The sequence below is a fragment of the Hydractinia symbiolongicarpus genome, chromosome 15, assembly GCF_029227915.1.
Source record: "Hydractinia symbiolongicarpus strain clone_291-10 chromosome 15, HSymV2.1, whole genome shotgun sequence".
Lineage (NCBI taxonomy): Eukaryota > Metazoa > Cnidaria > Hydrozoa > Anthoathecata > Hydractiniidae > Hydractinia > Hydractinia symbiolongicarpus.
In genome coordinates this window covers 6,880,366-6,902,892 of record NC_079889.1, presented here as the reverse complement: position 1 = coordinate 6,902,892, position 22,527 = coordinate 6,880,366, and the positions used below count along the sequence as shown (strand labels likewise).

Sequence of the window (22,527 nt, the reverse complement as noted above, 5' to 3'; positions counted from 1 at the left end):
AGACTGCAAAAGGCCATATTACAGCCTTTAATGGACTGTGCACGTAGTTAAGAGTGTTCTAAGGCCACAGCGCTAAGGAGAACCACTTGTAACGTTGTAGCGCATTGAGACTGGAAGGAATAGTCCAATGGTAACCTGCACAGGCAGATGGAACCACGTGATTTACGTGTGAGGCCTTTATTAGACTGCAAAAGGTCATATTACAGCCTTTATAGGACTGTGAATGTAGTTAAGAGTGTTCTAAGGCAACGGCGCTAATGAAAACGACTTGGGACGTTGTAGCGCATTGAGACTGGAAGGACTAGTACAATGGTAACCTGCGCATGCAGGTGAAACCACGTGATTTATTTGTGAAGCCTTTATTAGACTTCAAAAGGCCATATTACAGCCTTTATAGGACTGTGAACGTAGTTAAGAGTGTTCTAAGGCAACGGCGCTAATGAAAACAACTTGGGACGTTGTAGCGCATTGAGACTGGAACGACTAGTACAATGGTAACCTGCGCAGGCAGGTGAAACCACGTGATTTATTTGTGAAGCCTTTATTAAACTTCAAAAGGCCATATTACAGCTTTTAATGGACTGTGCACGTAGTTAAGATTGTTCTAAGGCCACAGCGCTAAGGAGAACCACTTGGGACGTTGTAGCGCATTGAGACTGGAAGGAATAGTCCAATGGTAACCTGCACAGGCAGATGGAACCACGTGATTTACGTGTAAGGCCTTTATTAGACTGCAAAAGGCCATATTACAGCCTTTATAGGACTGTGCACATAGTTAAGAGCGTTCTAAGGCCACAGCGCTAAGGAGAACCACTTGGAACGTTGTAGCGCATTGAGACTGGAAAGAATAGTCCAATGGTAACCTGCGCAGGCAGATGGAGCCACGTGATTTACGTGTGAGGCCTTTATTAGACTGCAAAAGGCCATATTACAGCCTTTATAGGACTGTGCACGTAGTTAAAAGCGTTCTAAGTCGACGGCGCTTGTGAAAATGACTTGGGACGTTGTAGAGCATTGAGACTGGAAGAAATAGTACAATGGTAACCTGCGCAGGCAGATGGAACCACGTGATCTACGTGTGAGGCCTTTATCAGACTGCAAAAGGCCATATTACAGCCTTTATAGGACTGTGCACGTAGTTAAGCGCGTTCTAAGTCGACGGCGCTAATGAAAATGACTTGGGACGTTGTAGCGCATTGAGATTGGAACAACTAGTCCAATGGTAGCCTGCGCAGGCAGATGGAACCACGTGATCTACGTGTGAGGCCTTTATTAGACTGCAAAATGCCATATTACAGCCTTTATAGGACTGTGAACGTAGTTAAGAGTGTACTAAGGCAACGGCGCTAATGAAAACGACTTGGGACGTTGTAGCGCATTGAGACTGGAACGACTAGTACAATGGCAACCTGCGCAGGCAGCTGAAACCGCGTGATTTACGTTTGCGACCTTTATTGGACTGCAAAAGGCCATATTACGGCCTTTATAGGACTGTGCACGTAGTTAAGAGCGTTCTAAGGCGATGGCGCTAATGAAAATGACTTGGGACGTTGTAGCGCATTGAGACTGTAAGGAATAGTCCAACGGTAACCTGAGCAGGCAGGTGAAACCACGTGATTTATTTGTGAAGCCTTTATTAGACTGCAAAAGGCCATATTACAGCCTTTAATGGACTGTGCACGTAGTTAAGAGCGTTCTAAGTTGACGGCGCTAGTGAAAATGACTTGGGACGTTGTAGAGCATTGAGACTGGAACAACTAGTCCAATGGTAACCTGCGCAGGCAGATGGAACCACGTGATCTACGTGTGAGGCCTTTATTAGACTGCAAAAGGCCATATTACGGCCTTTATAGGACTGTGCACGTAGTTAGAAGTGTTGTAAGGCCATGGCGCTAAGGAAAATGACTTGGGAGGTTGTAGCGCATTGAGACTGGAAGAAATAGTACAATGGTAACCTGCGCAGGCAGATGGAACCACGTGATCTACGTGTGAGTCCTTTATTAGACTGCAAAAGGCCATATTACAGCCTTTATAGGACTGTGCACTTAGTTAAGCGCGTTCTAAGTCGGAGGCGCTAATGAAAATGACTTGGGACGTTGTAGCGCATTGAGATTGGAACAACTAGTCCAATGGTAGCCTGCGCAGGCAGATGGAACCACGTGATCTACGTGTGAGGCCTTTATTAGACTGCAAAATGCCATATTACAGCCTTTATAAGACTGTGAACGTAGTTAAGAGTGTACTAAGGCAACGGCGCTAATGAAAAGGACTTGGGACGTTGTAGCACATTGAGACTGGAACGACTAGTCCAATGGTAACCTGCGCAGGCAGCTGAAACCGCGTGATTTACGTCTGCGGCCTTTATTGGACTGCAAAAGGCCATATTACAGCCTTTAATGGACTGTGCACGTAGTTAAGAGTGTTCTAAGGCCACAGCGCTAAGGAGAACCACTTGGGACGTTATAGCGCATTGAGACTGGAAGGAATAGTCCAATGGTAACCTGCACAGGCAGATGGAACCACGACATCTACGTGTGACGCCTTTATTAGACTGCGAATGGCCACATTACAGCCTTTATAGGACTGTGCAGGTAGTTAAGAGCGTTCTAAGGCGATGGCGCTAATGAAAATGACTTGGGACGTTGTAGCGCATTGAGACTGGAACGACTAGTACAATGGCAACCTGCGCAGGCAGCTGAAACCGCGTGATTTACGTCTGCGACCTTTATTGGACTGCAAAAGGCCATATTACGGCCTTTATAGGACTGTGCACGTAGTTAAGAGCGTTCTAAGGCGATGGCGCTAATGAAAATGACTTGGGACGTTGTAGCGCATTGAGACTGTAAGGAATAGTCCAACGGTAACCTGCGCAGGCAGGTGAAACCACGTGATTTATTTGTGAAGCCTTTATTAGACTGCAAAAGGCCATATTACAGCCTTTAATGGACTGTGCACGTAGTTAAGAGTGTCCTAAGGCCACAGCGCTAAGGAGAACCACTTGGGACGTTGTAGCGCATTGAGACTGGAAGGAATAGTCCAATGGTAACCTGCACAGGCAGATGGAACCACGTGATTTACGTGTGAGGCCTTTATTAGACTGCAAAAGGCCATATTACAGCCTTTATAGGACTGTGCACTTAGTTAAGCGCGTTCTAAGTCGACGGCGCTAATGAAAATGACTTGGGACGTTGTAGCGCATTGAGATTGGAACAACTAGTCCAATGGTAGCCTGCGCAGGCAGATGGAAACACGTGATCTACGTGTGAGGCCTTTATTAGACTGCAAAATGCCATATTACAGCCTTTATAGGACTGTGAACGTAGTTAAGAGTGTACTAAGGCAACGGCGCTAATGAAAATGACTTGGGACGTTGTAGCGCATTGAGACTGTAAGGAATAGTGCAACGGTAACCTGCGCAGGCAGCTGAAACCACGTGATTTACGTCTGCGGCCTTTATTGGACTGCAAAAGGCCATATTACGGCCTTTATAGGACTGTGCACGTAGTTAAGAGTTTTTTAAGGCCACAGCGCCAAGGAAAACCTCTTGGAACGTTGTAGTGCATTGAGACTGTAAGGAATAGTCCAACGGTAACCTGCGCAGGAAGGTGAAACCACGTGATTTATTTGTGAAGCCTTTATTAGACTGCAAAAGGCCATATTACAGCCTTTAATGGACTGTGCACGTAGTTAAGAGTGTCCTAAGGCCACAGCGCTAAGGAGAACCACTTGGGACGTTGTAGCGCATTGAGACTGGAAGGAATAGTCCAATGGTAACCTGCACAGGCAGATGGAACCACGTGATTTACGTGTGAGGCCTTTATTAGACTGCAAAAGGCCATATTACAGCCTTTATAGGACTGTGCACTTAGTTAAGCGCGTTCTAAGTCGACGGCGCTAATGAAAATGACTTGGGACGTTGTAGCGCATTGAGATTGGAACAACTAGCCAATGGTAGCCTGCGCAGGCAGATGGAAACACGTGATCTACGTGTGAGGCCTTTATTAGACTGCAAAATGCCATATTACAGCCTTTATAGGACTGTGAACGTAGTTAAGAGTGTACTAAGGCAACGGCGCTAATGAAAATGACTTGGGACGTTGTAGCGCATTGAGACTGTAAGGAATAGTGCAACGGTAACCTGCGCAGGCAGCTGAAACCACGTGATTTACGTCTGCGGCCTTTATTGGACTGCAAAAGGCCATATTACGGCCTTTATAGGACTGTGCACGTAGTTAAGAGTTTTTTAAGGCCACAGCGCCAAGGAAAACCTCTTGGAACGTTGTAGTGCATTGAGACTGTAAGGAATAGTCCAACGGTAACCTGCGCAGGAAGGTGAAACCACGTGATTTATTTGTGAAGCCTTTATTAGACTGCAAAAGGCTATATTACAGCCTTTAATGGACTGTGCACGTAGTTAAGAGTGTTCTAAGGCCACAGCGCTAAGGAGAACCACTTGGGACGTTGTAGCGCATTGAGACTGGAAGGAATAGTCCAATGGTAACCTGCACCGGCAGATGGAACCACGTGATTTACGTGTGAGGCCTTTATTAGACTGCAAAAGGCCATATTACAGCCTTTATAGGACTGTGCACATAGTTAAGAGCGCTCTAAGGCCACAGCGCTAAGGAGAACCACTTGGAACGTTGTAGCGCATTGAAACTGGGAAGAATAGTCCAATGGTAACCTGCGCAGGCAGATGGAGGCACGTGATTTACGTGTGAGGCCTTTATTAGACTGCAAGAAAGGCCATATTACAGCCTTTATAGGACTGTGCACGTAGTTAAGAGCGTTCTAAGTCGACGGCGCTAGTGAAAATGACTTGGGACGTTGTAGAGCATTGAGACTGGAACAAATAGTCCAATGGTAACCTGCGCAGGCAGATGGAACCACGTGATCTACGTGTGAGGCCTTTATTAGACTGCAAAAGGCCATATTACAGCCTTTATAGGACTGTGCACGTAGTTAAGCGCGTTCTAAGTCGTCGGCGCTAATGAAAATGACTTGGGACGTTGTAGCGCATTGAGATTGGAACAACTAGTCCAATGGTAACCTGCGCAGGCAGATGGAACCACGTGATCTACGTGTGAGTCCTTTATTAGACTGCAAAATGCCATATTACAGCCTTTATAGGACTGTGAACGTAGTTAAGAGTGTACTAAGGGAACGGCGCTAATGAAAACAACTTGGGACGTTGTAGCGCATTGAGATTGGAACGATTAGTCCAATGGTAACCTGCGCAGGCAGCTGAAACCGCGTGATTTACGTCTGCGGCCTTTGTTGGACTGCAAAAGGCCATATTGCGGCCTTTATAGGACTGTGCACGTAGTTAAGAGTGTTGTAAGGCCATGGCGCTAAGGAAAACCTCTTTGAACGCTGTACTACATTGAGACTGGAAGAAATAGTACAATGGTAACCTGCGCAGGCAGATGGAACCACGTGATTTACGTGTGAGGCCTTTATAAGACTGCAAAAGGCCATATTACAGCCTTTATAGGACTGTGCACATAGTCAAGAGCGTTCTAAGGCCACAGCGCTAAGGAGAACCACTTGGAACGTTGTAGTGCATTGAGACTGGAAGAAATAGTACAATGGTAACCTGCGCAGGCAGATGGAACCACGTGATCTACGTGTGAGGCCTTTATTACACTGCAAAAGGCCATATTACAGCCTTTGATGGACTGTGCACGTAGTTAAGAGTGTTTTAGGGCCATGGCGCTTAGGAAAACCTCTTGGATCGTTGTAGCGCATTAAGACTGGATGGAATAGTACAATGGTAACCTGCGCAGGCAGATGGAAACACGTGATCTACGTGTGAGGCCTTTATTAGACTGCAAAAGGCCATATTACAGCCTTTATAGGACTGTGAACGTAGTTAAGAGTGTTCCAAAGCAACGGCGCCAATGAAAACGACTTGGGACGTTGTAGCGCATTGAGACTGGAACGACTAGTACAATGGTAACCTGCGCAGGCAGCTGAAACCGCGTGATTTACGTCTACGGCCTTTATTGGTCTGTAAAAGGCCATATTACGGCCTTTATAGGACTGTGCACGTAGTTAAGAGTGTTGTAAGGCCACAGCGCCAAGAAAATCTCTTGGAACGTTGTAGTGCGTTGAGACTGTAAGGAATAGTCCAACGGTAGGCAGGTGAAACCACGTGATTTATTTGTGAAGCCTTTATTAGACTGCAAAAGGCCATATTACAGCCTTTGATGGACTGTGCACGTAGTTAAGAGTGTTGTAGGGCCATGGCGCTTAGGAAAACCTCTTGGAACGTTGTAGCGCATTGAGACTGGATGGAATAGTACAATGGTAAGCTGCGCAGGCAGATGGAAACACGTGATTTATTTGTGAAGCCTTTATTAGACTGCAAAAGGCCGTATTACAGCCTTTATAGGACTGTGCACGTAGTTAAGAGTGTTGTAAGGCCACAGCGCCAAGGAAAACCTCTTGGAACGTTGTAGTGCATTAAGACTGTAAGGAATAGTACAATGGTAACCTGCGCAGGCAGATGGAAACACGTGATCTACGTGTGAGGCCTTTATTAGACTGCAAAAGGCCATATTACAGCCTTTATAGGACTGTAAACGTAGTTAAGAGTGTTCTAAAGCAACGGCGCCAATGAAAACGACTTGGGACGTTGTAGCGCATTGAGACTGGAACGACTAGTACAATGGTAACCTGCGCAGGCAGCTGAAACCGCGTGATTTACGTCTACGGCCTTTATTGGTCTGTAAAAGGCCATATTACGGCCTTTATAGGACTGTGCACGTAGTTAAGAGTGTTGTAAGGCCACAGCGCCAAGAAAATCTCTTGGAACGTTGTAGTGCGTTGAGACTGTAAGGAATAGTCCAACGGTAGGCAGGTGAAACCACGTGATTTATTTGTGAAGCCTTTATTAGACTGCAAAAGGCCATATTACAGCCTTTGATGGACTGTGCACGTAGTTAAGAGTGTTGTAGGGCCATGGCGCTTAGGAAAACCTCTTGGAACGTTGTAGCGCATTGAGACTGGATGGAATAGTACAATGGAAAGCTGTGCAGGCAGATGGAAACACGTGATCTACGTGTGAGGCCTTTATTAGACTGCAAAAGGCCATATTACAGCCTTTATAGGATTGTGCACGTAGTTAAGAGCGTTCTAAGGCGATGGCGCTGATGAAAATGACTTAGGACGTTGTAGCGCATTGAGACTGGAACGACTAGTACAATGGTAACCTGCGCAGGCAGCTGAAACCGCGTGATTTACGTCTACGGCCTTTATTGGACTGCAAAAGGCCATATTACGGCCTTTATAGGACTGTGCACGTAGTTAAGAGTGTTGTAAGGCCACAGCGCCAAAGAAAACCTCTTGAAACGTTGTAGTGCATTGAGAATGTAAGGAATAGTCCAACGGTAACCTGCGCAGGCAGGTGAAACCACGTGATTTATTTGTGAAGCCTTTATTAGACTGCAAAAGGCCGTATTACAGCCTTTATAGGACTGTGCACGTAGTTAAGAGTGTTGTAAGGCCACAGCGCCAAGGAAAACCTCTTGGAACGTTGTAGTGCATTAAGACTGTAAGGAATAGTACAATGGTAACCTGCGCAGGCAGATGGAAACACGTGATCTACGTGTGAGGCCTTTATTAGACTGCAAAAGGCCATATTACAGCCTTTATAGGACTGTAAACGTAGTTAAGAGTGTTCTAAAGCAACGGCGCCAATGAAAACGACTTGGGACGTTGTAGCGCATTGAGACTGGAACGACTAGTACAATGGTAACCTGCTCAGGCAGCTGAAACCGCGTGATTTACGTCTACGGCCTTTATTGGACTGTAAAAGGCCATATTACGGCGTTTATAGGACTGTGCACGTAGTTAAGAGTGTTGTAAGGCCACAGCGCCAAGAAAAACCTCTTGGAACGTTGTAGTGCATTGAGACTGTTAGGAATAGTCCAACGGTAACCTGTGCAGGCAGGTGAAACCACGTGATTTATTTGTGAAGCCTTTATTAGACTGCAAAAGGCCTTATTACAGCCTTTAATGGACTGTGCACGTAGTTAAGAGTGTTGTAAGGCCATGGCGCTAAGGAAAATCTCTTGGAACGTTGTAGTGGATTGAGACTGTAAGGAATAGTCCAACGGTAACCTGCGCAGGCAGGTGAAACCACGTGATTTATTTGTGAAGCCTTTATTAGACTGCAAAAGGCCTTATTACAGCCTTTAATGGACTGTGCACGTAGTTAAGAGTGTTATAAGGCCACAGCGCTAAGGAGAACCACTTGGGACGTTGTAGCGCATTGAGACTGGAAGGAATAGTCCAATGGTAAGCTGCGCAGGCAGATGGAAACACGTGATCTACGTGTGAGGCCTTTATTAGACTGCAAAAGGCCATATTACAGCCATGGTAAGCTGCGCAGGCAGCTGAAACCGCGTGATTTACGTCTGCGGCATTTATTAGACTGAAAAAGGCCATATTGCGGCCTTTATAGGACTGTGCACGTAGTTAAGAGTGTTGCAAGGCCACAGCGCCAAGAAAAACTTCTGGGAACGTTGTAGTGCATTGAGACTGTTAGGAATAGTCCAACGGTAACCTGTGCAGGCAGGTGAAACCACGTGATTTATTTGTGAAGCCTTTATTAGACTGCAAAAGGCCATATTACAGCCTTTGATGGACGGTGCACGTAGTTAAGAGTGTTGTAGGGCCATGGCGCTTAGGAAAACCTCTTGGATCGTTGTAGCGCATTGAGACTGGATGGAATAGTACAATGGTAACCTGCGCAGGCAGATGGAAACACGTGATCTACGTGTGAGGCCTTTATTAGACTGCAAAAGGCCATATTACAGCCATGGTAAGCTGCGCAGGCAGCTAAAACCGCGTGATTTACGTCTGCGGCTTTTATTAGACTGAAAAAGGCCATATTGCGGCCTTTATAGGACTGTGCACGTAGTTAAGAGTGTTGTAAATCCATGGCGCTAAGAAAAACCTCTTTGAACGTTGTAGTGCATTGAGACTGGAAGAAATAGTACAATGGTAACCTGCGCAGGCAGATGGAACCACGTGATCTACGTGTGAGGCCTTTATTAGACTGCAAAAGGCCATATTACAGCCTTTATAGGATTGTGCACGTAGTTAAGAGCGTTCTAAGGCGATGGGGCTGATGAAAATGACTTAGGACGTTGTAGCGCATTGAGACTGGAAGGAATAGTCCAATGGTAAGCTGCGCAGGCAGATGGAACCACGTGATCTACGTGTGAGGCCTTTATTAGACTGCAAAAGGCCATATTACAGCCTTTATAGGATTGTGCACGTAGTTAAGAGCGTTCTAAGGCGATGGCGCTGATGAAAATGACTTAGGACGTTGTAGTGCATTGAGACTGGAACGACTAGTACAATGGTAACCTGCGCAGGCAGCTGAAACCGCGTGATTTACGTCTACGGCCTTTATTGGACTGCAAAAGGCCATATTACGGCCTTTATAGGACTGTGCACGTAGTTAAGAGTGTTGTAAGGCCACAGCGCCAAGGAAAACCTCTTGGAACGTTGTAGTGCATTGAGAATGTAAGGAATAGTCCAACGGTAACCTGCGCAGGCAGGTGAAACCACGTGATTTATTTGTGAAGCCTTTATTAGACTGCAAAAGGCCGTATTACAGCCTTTATAGGACTGTGCACGTAGTTAAGAGTGTTGTAAGGCCACAGCGCCAAGGAAAACCTCTTGGAACGTTGTAGTGCATTAAGACTGTAAGGAATAGTACAATGGTAACCTGCGCAGGCAGATGGAAACACGTGATCTACGTGGGAGGCCTTTATTAGACTGCAAAAGGCCATATTACAGCCTTTATAGGACTGTGAACGTAGTTAAGAGTGTTCTAAAGCAACGGCGCTAATGAAAACGACTTGGGACGTTGTAGCACATTGAGACTGGAACGACTAGTACAATGGTAACCTGTGCAGGCAGCTGAAACCGCGTGATTTACGTCTACGGCCTTTATTGGACTGTAAAAGGCCATATTACGGCGTTTATAGGACTGTGCACGTAGTTAAGAGTGTTGTAAGGCCACAGCGCCAAGAAAAACCTCTTGGAACGTTGTAGTGCATTGAGACTGTTAGGAATAGTCCAACGGTAACCTGTGCAGGCAGGTGAAACCACGTGATTTATTTGTGAAGCCTTTATTAGACTGCAAAAGGCCATATTACAGCCTTTGATGGACTGTGCACGTAGTTAAGAGTGTTGTAGGGCCATGGCGCTTAGGAAAACCTTTTGGATCGTTGTAGCGCATTGAGACTGGATGGAATAGTACAATGGTAACCTGCGCAGACAGATGGAAACACGTGATCTACGTGTGAGGCCTTTATTAGACTGCAAAAGGCCATATTACAGCGTTTATAGGACTGTGAACGTAGTTAAGAGTGTTCTAAAGCAACGGCGCCAATGAAAACGACTTGGGACGTTGTAGCGCATTGAGACTGGAACGACTAGTACAATGGTAACCTGCGCAGGCAGCTGAAACTGCGTGATTTACGTCTACGGCCTTTATTGGTCTGTAAAAGGCCATATTACGGCCTTTATAGGACTGTGCACGTAGTTAAGAGTGTTGTAAGGCCACAGCGCCAAGAAAAACCTCTTGGAACGTTGTAGTGCATTGAGACTGTAAGGAATAGTCCAACGGTAACCTGCGCAGGCAGGTGAAACCACGTGATTTATTTGTGAAGCCTTTATTAGACTGCAAAAGGCCATATTACAGCCTTTGATGGACTGTGCACGTAGTTAAGAGTGTTGTAGGGCCATGGCCCTTAGGAAAACCTCTTGGAACGTTGTAGCGCATTGAGACTGGATGGAATAGTACAATGGTAACCTGCGCAGGCAGCTGAAACCGCGTGATTTACGTCTGCGGCCTTTATTGGACTGCAAAAGGCCATATTACAGCCTTTGATGGACTGTGCACGTAGTTAAGAGTGTTGTAGGGCCATGGCGCTTAGGAAAACCTCTTGGAACGTTGTAGCGCATTGAGACTGGATGGAATAGTACAATGGTAACCTGCGCAGGCAGATTGAAACACGTGATCTACGTGTGAGGCCTTTATTAGACTGCAAAAGGCCATATTACAGCCTTTATAGGACTGGGAACGTAGTTAAGAGTGTTCTAAGGCAACGGCGCTAATGAAAACGAGTTGGGACGTTGTAGCGCATTGAGACTGGAACGACTAGTACAATGGTAACCTGCGCAGGCAGCTGAAACCGCGTGATTTACGTCTGCGGCCTTTATTGGACTGCAAAAGGCCATATTACGGCCTTTATAGGACTGCGCACGTAGTTAAGAGTGTTGTAAGGCCACAGCGCCAAGGAAAACCTCTTGGAACGTTGTAGGGCATTGAGACTGTAAGGAATAGTCCAACGGTAACCTGCGCAGGCAGGTGAAACCACGTGATTTATTTGTGAAGCCTTTATTAGACTGCAAAAGGCCATATTACAGCCTTTAATGGACTGTGCACGTAGTTAAGAGTGTTCTAAGGCCACAGCGCTAAGGAGAACCACTTGTAACGTTGTAGCGCATTGAGACTGGAAGGAATAGTCCAATGGTAACCTGCACAGGCAGATGGAACCACGTGATTTACGTGTGAGGCCTTTATTAGACTGCAAAAGGCCATATTACAGCCTTTATAGGACTGTGCACATGCTTAGGAGTGTTCTAAGGCCACAGGGCTAAGGAGAACCACTTGGAACGTTGTAGCGCATTGAGACTGGAAAGAATAGTCCAATGGTAACCTGCGCAGGCAGATGGAACTACGTGATCTACGTGTGAGGCCTTTATTAGACTGCAAAAGGCCAAATTACAGCCTTTATAGGACTGTGCACGTAGTTAAGAGTGTTGTAAGGCCATGGCGCTAAGGAAAATCTCTTGGAACGTTGTAGTGCATTGAGACTGTAAGGAATAGTCCAACGGTAACCTGCGCAGGCAGGTGAAACCACGTGATTTATTTGTGAAGCCTTTATTAGACTGCAAAAGGCCTTATTACAGCCTTTAACGGACTGTGCACGTAGTTAAGAGTGTTCTAAGGCCACAGCGCTAAGGAGAACCACTTGGGACGTTTTAGCGTATTGAGACTGGAAGGAATAGTCCAATGGTAACCTGCACAGGCAGATGGAACCACGTGATTTACGTGTGATGCCTTTATTAGACTACAAAATGCCATATTACAGCCTTTATAGGACTGTGCACATAGTTAAGAGCGTTCTAAGGCCACAGCGCCAAGGAAAACCTCTTGGAACGTTGTAGTGCATTGAGAATGTAAGGAATAGTCCAACGGTAACCTGCGCAGGCAGGTGAAACCACTTGATTTATTTGTGAAGCCTTTATTAGACTGCAAAAGGCCGTATTACAGCCTTTATAGGACTGTGCACGTAGTTTAGAGCGTTCTAAGGCGACGTCGCTAATGAAAACGAGTTGGGACGTTGTAGCGCATTGAGACTGGAACGACTAGTACAATGGTAACCTGCGCAGGCAGCTGAAACCGCGTGATTTACGTCTGCGGCCTTTATTGGACTGCAAAAGGCCATATTACGGCCTTTATAGGACTGCGCACGTAGTTAAGAGTGTTGTAAGGCCACAGCGCCAAGGAAAACCTCTTGGAACGTTGTAGGGCATTGAGACTGTAAGGAATAGTCCAACGGTAACCTGCGCAGACAGGTGAAACCACGTGATTTATTTGTGAAGCCTTTATTAGACTGCAAAAGGCCATATTACAGCCTTTAATGGACTGTGCACGTAGTTAAGAGTGTTCTAAGGCCACAGCGCTAAGGAGAACCACTTGTAACGTTGTAGCGCATTGAGACTGGAAGGAATTGTCCTATGGTAACCTGCACAGGCAGATGGAACCACGTGATTTACGTGTGAGGCCTTTATTAGACTGCAAAAGGCCATATTACAGCCTTTATAGGACTGTGCACATGCTTAGGAGCGTTCTAAGGCCACAGGGCTAAGGAGAACCACTTGGAACGTTGTAGCGCATTGAGACTGGAAAGAATAGTCCAACGGTAACCTGCGCAGGCAGATGGAACTACGTGATCTACGTGTGAGGCCTTTATTAGACTGCAAAAGGCCAAATTACAGCCTTTATAGGACTGTGCACGTAGTTAAGAGTGTTGTAAGGCCATGGCGCTAAGGAAAATCTCTTGGAACGTTGTAGTGCATTGAGACTGTAAGGAATAGTCCAACGGTAACCTGCGCAGGCAGGTGAAACCACGTGATTTATTTGTGAAGCCTTTATTAGACTGCAAAAGGCCTTATTACAGCCTTTAATGGACTGTGCACGTAGTTAAGAGTGTTCTAAGGCCACAGCGCTAAGGAGAACCACTTGGGACGTTTTAGCGTATTGAGACTGGAAGGAATAGTCCAATGGTAACCTGCACAGGCAGATGGAACCACGTGATTTACGTGTGATGCCTTTATTAGACTACAAAATGCCATATTACAGCCTTTATAGGACTGTGCACATAGTTAAGAGCGTTCTAAGGCCACAGCGCCAAGGAAAACCTCTTAGAACGTTGTAGTGCATTGAGAATGTAAGGAATAGTCCAACGGTAACCTGCGCAGGCAGGTGAAACCACGTGATTTATTTGTGAAGCCTTTATTAGACTGCAAAAGGCCGTATTACAGCCTTTATAGGACTGTGCACGTAGTTAAGAGTGTTGTAAGGCCACAGCGCCAAGGAAAATCTCTTGGAACGTTGTAGTGCATTAAGACTGTAAGGAATAGTACAATGGTAACCTGCGCAGGCAGATGGAAACACGTGATCTACGTGTGAGGCCTTTATTAGACTGCAAAAGGCCATATTACAGCCTTTATAGGACTGTGAACGTAGTTAAGAGTGTTCTAAAGCAACGGCGCCAATGAAAACGACTTGGGACGTTGTAGCGCATTGAGACTGGAACGACTACTACAATGGTAACCTGCGCAGGCAGCTGAAACCGCGTGATTTACGTCTACGGCCTTTATTGGACTGTAAAAGGCCATATTACGGCGTTTATAGGACTGTGCACGTAGTTAAGAGTGTTGTAAGGCCACAGCGCCAAGAAAAACCTCTTGGAACGTTGTAGTGCATTGAGACTGTTAGGAATAGTCCAACGGTAACCTGTGCAGGCAGGTGAAACCACGTGATTTATTTGTGAAGCCTTTATTAGACTGCAAAAGGCCTTATTACAGCCTTTGATGGACTGTGCACGTAGTTAAGAGTGTTGTAGGGCCATGGCGCTTAGGAAAACCTCTTGGATCGTTATAGCGCATTGAGACTGGATGGAATAGTACAATGGTAACCTGCGCAGGCAGATGGAAACACGTGATCTACGTGTGAGGCCTTTATTAGACTGCAAAAGGCCATATTACAGCCTTTATAGGACTGTGAACGTAGTTAAGAGTGTTCTAAAGCAACGGCGTCAATGAAAACGACTTGGGACGTTGTAGCGCTTTGAGACTGAAACGACTAGTACAATGGTAACCTGCGCAGGCAGCTGAAACCGCGTGATTTACGTCTACGGCCTTTATTGGACTGTAAAAGGCCATATTACGGCCTTTATAGGACTGTGCACGTAGTTAAGAGTGTTGTAAGGCCACAGCGCCAAGAAAAACCTCTTGGAACGTTGTAGTGCATTGAGACTATAAGGAATATTCCAACGGTAACCTGCGCAGGCAGGTGAAACCACGTGATTTATTTGTGAAGCCTTTATTAGACTGCAAAAGGCCATATTACAGCCTTTGATGAACTGTGCACGTAGTTAAGAGTGTTGTAGGGCCATGGCGCTTAGGAAAACCTCTTGGAACGTTGTAGCGCATTGAGACTGGATGGAATAGTACAATGGTAACCTGCACAGGCAGATAGAAACACGTGATCTACGTGTGAGGCCTTTATTAGACTGCAAAAGGCCATATTACAGCCTTTATAGGACTGGGAACGTAGTTAAGAGTGTTCTAAGGCAACGGCGCTAATGAAAACGAGTTGGGACGTTGTAGCGCATTGAGAATGGAACGACTAGTACAATGGTAACCTGCGCAGGCAGCTGAAACCGCGTGATTTACGTCTGCGGCCTTTATTGGACTCCAAAAGGCCAAATAACGGCCTTTATAGGACTGTGCACGTAGTTAAGAGTGTTGTAAGGCCACAGCGCCAAGGAAAACCTCTTGGAACGTTGTAGGGCATTGAGACTGTAAGGAATAGTCCAACGGTAACCTGCGCAGACAGGTGAAACCACGTGATTTATTTGTGAAGCCTTTATTAGACTGCAAAAGGCCACATTACAGCCTTTAATGGACTGTGCACGTAGTTAAGAGTGTTCTAAGGCCACATCGCTAAGGAGAACCACTTGTAACGTTGTAGCGTATTGAGACTGGAAGGAATAGTCCAATGGTAACCTGCACAGGCAGATGGAACCACGTGATTTACGTGTGAGGCCTTTATTAGACTGCAAAAGGCCATATTACAGCCTTTATAGGACTGTGCACATGCTTAAGAGCGTTCTAAGGCCACAGGGCTAAGGAGAATCACTTGGAACGTTGTAGAGCATTGAGACTGGAAAGAATAGTCCAATGGTAACCTGCGCAGGCAGATGGAACTGCGTGATCTACGTGTAAGGCCTTTATTAGACTGCAAAAGGCCAAATTACAGCCTTTATAGGACTATGCACGTAGTTAAGAGTGTTGTAAGGCCATGGCGCTAAGGAAAATCTCTTGGAACGTTGTAGTGCATTGAGACTGTAAGGAATAGTCCAACGGTAACCTGCGCAGGCATGTGAAACCACGTGATTTATTTGTGAAGTCTTTATTAGACTGCAAAAGGCTTTATTACAGCCTTTAATGGACTGTGCACGTAGTTAAGAGTGTTCTAAGGCCACAGCGCTAAGGAGAACCACTTGGAACGTTGTAGCGTATTGAGACTGGAAGGAATAGTCCAATGGTAACCTGCACAGGCAGATGGAACCACGTGATTTACGTGTGATGCCTTTATTAGACTACAAAATGCCATATTACAGCCTTTATAGGACTGTGCACATAGTTAAGAGCGTTCTAAGGCCACAGCGCCAAGGAAAACCTCTTGGAACGTTGTAGTGCATTGAGAATGTAAGGAATAGTCCAACGGTAACCTGCGCAGGCAGGTGAAACCACGTGATTTATTTGTGAAGCCTTTATTAGACTGCAAAAGGCCGTATTACAGCCTTTATAGGACTGTGCACGTAGTTAAGAGTGTTGTAAGGCCACAGCGCCAAGGAAAACCTCTTGGAACATTGTAGTGCATTAAGACTGTAAGGAATAGTACAATGGTAACCTGCACAGGCAGATGGAACCACGTGATTTACGTGTGAGGCCTTTATTAGACTGCAAAAGGCCATATTACAGCCTTTATAGGACTGTGCACATGCTTAGGAGCGTTCTAAGGCCACAGGGCTAAGGAGAATCACTTGGAACGTTGTAGCGCATTGAGACTGGAAAGAATAGTCCAATGGTAACCTGCGCAGGCAGATGGAACTGCGTGATCTACGTGTGAGGCCTTTATTAGACTGCAAAAGGCCAAATTACAGCCTTTATAGGACTGTGCACGTAGTTAAGAGTGTTGTAAGGCCATGGCGCTAAGGAAAATCTCTTGGAACGTTGTAGTGCATTGAGACTGTAAGGAATAGTCCAACGGTAACCTGCGCAGGCAGGTGAAACCACGTGATTTATTTGTGAAGCCTTTATTAGACTGCAAAAGGCCTTATTACAGCCTTTAATGGACTGTGCACGTAGTTAAGAGTGTTCTAAGGCCACAGCGCTAAGGAGAACCACTTGGGACGTTGTAGCGTATTGAGACTGGAAGGAATAGTCCAATGGTAACCTGCACAGGCAGATGGAACCACGTGATTTACGTGTGATGCCTTTATTAGACTACAAAATGCCATATTACAGCCTTCATAGGACTGTGCACATAGTTAAGAGCGTTCTAAGGCCACAGCGCCAAGGAAAACCTCTTGGAACGTTGTAGTGCATTGAGAATGTAAGGAATAGTCCAACGGTAACCTGCGCAGGCAGGTGAAACCACGTGATTTATTTGTGAAGCCTTTATTAGACTGCAAAAGGCCGTATTACAGCCTTTATAGGACTGTGCACGTAGTTAAGAGTGTTGTAAGGCCACAGCGCCAAGGAAAACCTCTTGGAACGTTGTAGTGCATTAAGACTGTAAGGAATAGTACAATGGTAACCTGCGCAGGCAGATGGAAACACGTGATCTACGTGTGAGGCCTTTATTAGACTGCAAAAGGCCATATTACAGCCTTTATAGGACTGTGAACGTAGTTAAGAGTGTTCTAAAGCAACAGCGCCAATGAAAACGACTTGGGACGTTGTAGCGCATTGAGACTGGAACGACTAGTACAATGGTAACCTGCGCAGGCAGCTGAAACCGCGTGATTTACGTCTACGGCCTTTATTGGACTGTAAAAGGCCATATTACGGCGTTTATAGGACTGTGCACGTAGTTAAGAGTGTTGTAAGGCCACAGCGCCAAGAAAAACCTCTTGGAACGTTGTAGTGCATTGAGACTGTTAGGAATAGTCCAACGGTAACCTGTGCAGGCAGGTGAAACCACGTGATTTATTTGTGAAGCCTTTATTAGACTGCAAAAGGCCATATTACAGCCTTTGATGGACTGTGCACGTAGTTAAGAGTGTTTTAGGGCCATGGCGCTTAGGAAAACCTCTTGGATCGTTGTAGCGCATTAAGACTGGATGGAATAGTACAATGGTAACCTGCGCAGGCAGATGGAAACACGTGATCTACGTGTGAGGCCTTTATTAGACTGCAAAAGGCCATATTACAGCCTTTATAGGACTGTGAACGTGGTTAAGAGTGTTCTAAAGCAACGGCGCCAATGAAAACGACTTGGGACGTTGTAGCGCATTGAGACTGGAACGACTAGTACAATGGTAACCTGCGCAGGCAGCTGAAACCGCGTGATTTACGTCTACGGCCTTTATTGGTCTGTAAAAGGCCATATTACGGCCTTTATAGGACTGTGCACGTAGTTAAGAGTGCTGTAAGGCCACAGCGCCAAGAAAAACCTCTTGGAACGTTGTAGTGTATTGAGACTGTGAGGAATAGTCCAACGGTAACCTGCGCAGGCAGGTGAAACCACGTGATTTATTTGTGAAGCCTTTATTAGACTGCAAAAGGCCATATTACAGCCTTTAATGGACTGTGCACGTAGTTAAGAGTGTTCTAAGGCCACAGCGCTAAGGAGAACCACTTGTAGCGTTGTAGCGCATTGAGACTGGAAGGAATAGTCCAATGGTAACCTGCACAGGCAGATGGAACCACGTGATTTACGTGTGAGGCCTTTATTAGACTGCAAAAGGCCATATTACAGCCTTTATAGGACTGTGCACATGCTTAGGAGCGTTCTAAGGCCACAGGGCTAAGGAAAATCTCTTGGAACGTTGTAGTGCATTGAGACTGTAAGGAATAGTCCAACGGTAACCTGCGCAGGCAGGTGAAACCACGTGATTTATTTGTGAAGCCTTTATTAGACTGCAAAAGGCCTTATTACAGCCTTTAATGGACTGTGCACGTAGTTAAGAGTGTTCTAAGGCCACAGCGCTAAGGAGAACCACTTGGGACGTTGTAGCGTATTGAGACTGGAAGGAATAGTCCAATGGTAACCTGCACAGGCCGATGGAACCACGTGATTTACGTGTGATGCCTTTATTAGACTACAAAATGCCATATTACAGCCTTTATAGGACTGTGCACGTAGTTAAGAGCGTTCTAATTCGACGGCGCTAGTGAAAATGACTTGGGACGTTGTAGAGCATTGAGACTGGAACAACTAGTCCAATGGTAACCTGCGCAGGCAGATGGAACCACGTGATCTACGTGTGAGGCCTTTATTAGACTGCAAAAGGCCATATTACGGCCTTTATAGGACTGTGCACGTAGTTAGAAGTGTTGTAAGGCCATGGCGCTAAGGAAAATGACTTGGGACGTTGTAGCGCATTGAGACTGGAAGAAATAGTACAATGGTAACCTGCGCAGGCAGATGGAACCACGTGTTCTACGTGTGAGGCCTTTATTAGACTGCAAAAGGCCATATTACGGCCTTTATAGGACTGTGCACGTAGTTAAGAGTGTTGTAAGGCCATGGCGCTAAGGAAAATGACTTGGGACGTTGTAGCGCATTGAGACTGGAAGGAATAGTCCAATGGTAACCTGCACAGGCAGATGGAACCACGTGATTTACGTGTGAGGCCTTTATTAGACTGCAAAAGGCCATATTACAGCCTTTATAGGACTGTGCACATGCTTAGGAGTGTTCTAAGGCCACAGGGCTAAGGAGAACCACTTGGAACGTTGTAGCGCATTGAGACTGGAAAGAATAGTCCAATGGTAACCTGCGCAGGCAGATGGAACTACGTGATCTACGTGTGAGGCCTTTATTAGACTGCAAAAGGCCAAATTACAGCCTTTATAGGACTGTGCACGTAGTTAAGAGTGTTGTAAGGCCATGGCGCTAAGGAAAATCTCTTGGAACGTTGTAGTGCATTGAGACTGTAAGGAATAGTCCAACGGTAACCTGCGCAGGCAGGTGAAACCACGTGATTTATTTGTGAAGCCTTTATTAGACTGCAAAAGGCCTTATTACAGCCTTTAATGGACTGTGCACGTAGTTAAGAGTGTTCTAAGGCCACAGCGCTAAGGAGAACCACTTGGGACGTTTTAGCGTGTTGAGACTGGAAGGAATAGTCCAATGGTAACCTGCACAGGCAGATGGAACCACGTGATTTACGTGTGATGCCTTTATTAGACTACAAAATGCCATATAGGACTGTGCACATAGTTAAGAGCGTTCTAAGGCCACAGCGCCAAGGAAAACCTCTTGGAACGTTGTAGTGCATTGAGAATGTAAGGAATAGTCCAACGGTAACCTGCGCAGGCAGGTGAAACCACTTGATTTATTTGTGAAGCCTTTATTAGACTGCAAAAGGCCGTATTACAGCCTTTATAGGACTGTGCACGTAGTTTAGAGCGTTCTAAGGCGACGTCGCTAATGAAAACGAGTTGGGACGTTGTAGCGCATTGAGACTGGAACGACTAGTACAATGGTAACCTGCGCAGGCAGCTGAAACCGCGTGATTTACGTCTGCGGCCTTTATTGGACTGCAAAAGGCCATATTACGGCCTTTATAGGACTGCGCACGTAGTTAAGAGTGTTGTAAGGCCACAGCGCCAAGGAAAACCTCTTGGAACGTTGTAGGGCATTGAGACTGTAAGGAATAGTCCAACGGTAACCTGCGCAGACAGGTGAAACCACGTGATTTATTTGTGAAGCCTTTATTAGACTGCAAAAGGCCATATTACAGCCTTTAATGGACTGTGCACGTAGTTAAGAGTGTTCTAAGGCCACAGCGCTAAGGAGAACCACTTGTAACGTTGTAGCGCATTGAGACTGGAAGGAATCGTCCAATGGTAACCTGCACAGGCAGATGGAACCACGTGATTTACGTGTGAGGCCTTTATTAGACTGCAAAAGGCCATATTACAGCCTTTATAGGACTGTGCACATGCTTAGGAGCGTTCTAAGGCCACAGGGCTAAGGAGAACCACTTGGAACGTTGTAGCGCATTGAGACTGGAAAGAATAGTCCAACGGTAACCTGCGCAGGCAGATGGAACTACGTGATCTACGTGTGAGGCCTTTATTAGACTGCAAAAGGCCAAATTACAGCCTTTATAGGACTGTGCACGTAGTTAAGAGTGTTGTAAGGCCATGGCGCTAAGGAAAATCTCTTGGAACGTTGTAGTGCATTGAGACTGTAAGGAATAGTCCAACGGTAACCTGCGCAGGCAGGTGAAACCACGTGATTTATTTGTGAAGCCTTTATTAGACTGCAAAAGGCCTTATTACAGCCTTTAATGGACTGTGCACGTAGTTAAGAGTGTTCTAAGGCCACAGCGCTAAGGAGAACCACTTGGGACGTTTTAGCGTATTGAGACTGGAAGGAATAGTCCAATGGTAACCTGCACAGGCAGATGGAACCACGTGATTTACGTGTGATGCCTTTATTAGACTACAAAATGCCATATTACAGCCTTTATAGGACTGTGCACATAGTTAAGAGCGTTCTAAGGCCACAGCGCCAAGGAAAACCTCTTAGAACGTTGTAGTGCATTGAGAATGTAAGGAATAGTCCAACGGTAACCTGCGCAGGCAGGTGAAACCACGTGATTTATTTGTGAAGCCTTTATTAGACTGCAAAAGGCCGTATTACAGCCTTTATAGGACTGTGCACGTAGTTAAGAGTGTTGTAAGGCCACAGCGCCAAGGAAAATCTCTTGGAACGTTGTAGTGCATTAAGACTGTAAGGAATAGTACAATGGTAACCTGCGCAGGCAGATGGAAACACGTGATCTACGTGTGAGGCCTTTATTAGACTGCAAAAGGCCATATTACAGCCTTTATAGGACTGTGAACGTAGTTAAGAGTGTTCTAAAGCAACGGCGCCAATGAAAACGACTTGGGACGCTGTAGCGCATTGAGACTGGAACGACTACTACAATGGTAACCTGCGCAGGCAGCTGAAACCGCGTGATTTACGTCTACGGCCTTTATTGGACTGTAAAAGGCCATATTACGGCGTTTATAGGACTGTGCACGTAGTTAAGAGTGTTGTAAGGCCACAGCGCCAAGAAAAACCTCTTGGAACGTTGTAGTGCATTGAGACTGTTAGGAATAGTCCAACGGTAACCTGTGCAGGCAGGTGAAACCACGTGATTTATTTGTGAAGCCTTTATTAGACTGCAAAAGGCCTTATTACAGCCTTTGATGGACTGTGCACGTAGTTAAGAGTGTTGTAGGGCCATGGCGCTTAGGAAAACCTCTTGGATCGTTATAGCGCATTGAGACTGGATGGAATAGTACAATGGTAACCTGCGCAGGCAGATGGAAACACGTGATCTACGTGTGAGGCCTTTATTAGACTGCAAAAGGCCATATTACAGCCTTTATAGGACTGTGAACGTAGTTAAGAGTGTTCTAAAGCAACGGCGTCAATGAAAACGACTTGGGACGTTGTAGCGCTTTGAGACTGAAACGACTAGTACAATGGTAACCTGCGCAGGCAGCTGAAACCGCGTGATTTACGTCTACGGCCTTTATTGGACTGTAAAAGGCCATATTACGGCCTTTATAGGACTGTGCACGTAGTTAAGAGTGTTGTAAGGCCACAGCGCCAAGAAAAACCTCTTGGAACGTTGTAGTGCATTGAGACTATAAGGAATATTCCAACGGTAACCTGCGCAGGCAGGTGAAACCACGTGATTTATTTGTGAAGCCTTTATTAGACTGCAAAAGGCCATATTACAGCCTTTGATGAACTGTGCACGTAGTTAAGAGTGTTGTAGGGCCATGGCGCTTAGGAAAACCTCTTGGAACGTTGTAGCGCATTGAGACTGGATGGAATAGTACAATGGTAACCTGCACAGGCAGATAGAAACACGTGATCTACGTGTGAGGCCTTTATTAGACTGCAAA

At 45.9% G+C, this 22,527-nt stretch overlaps 1 protein-coding gene across 1 annotated transcript in view; it reads left to right on the top strand.

The window, feature by feature from the left end:
- LOC130628665 (uncharacterized) overlaps positions 1-22,527 on the top strand; it is a 117,582-nt gene that overhangs the window by 62,160 nt on the left and 32,895 nt on the right. The window lies entirely within an intron of this gene.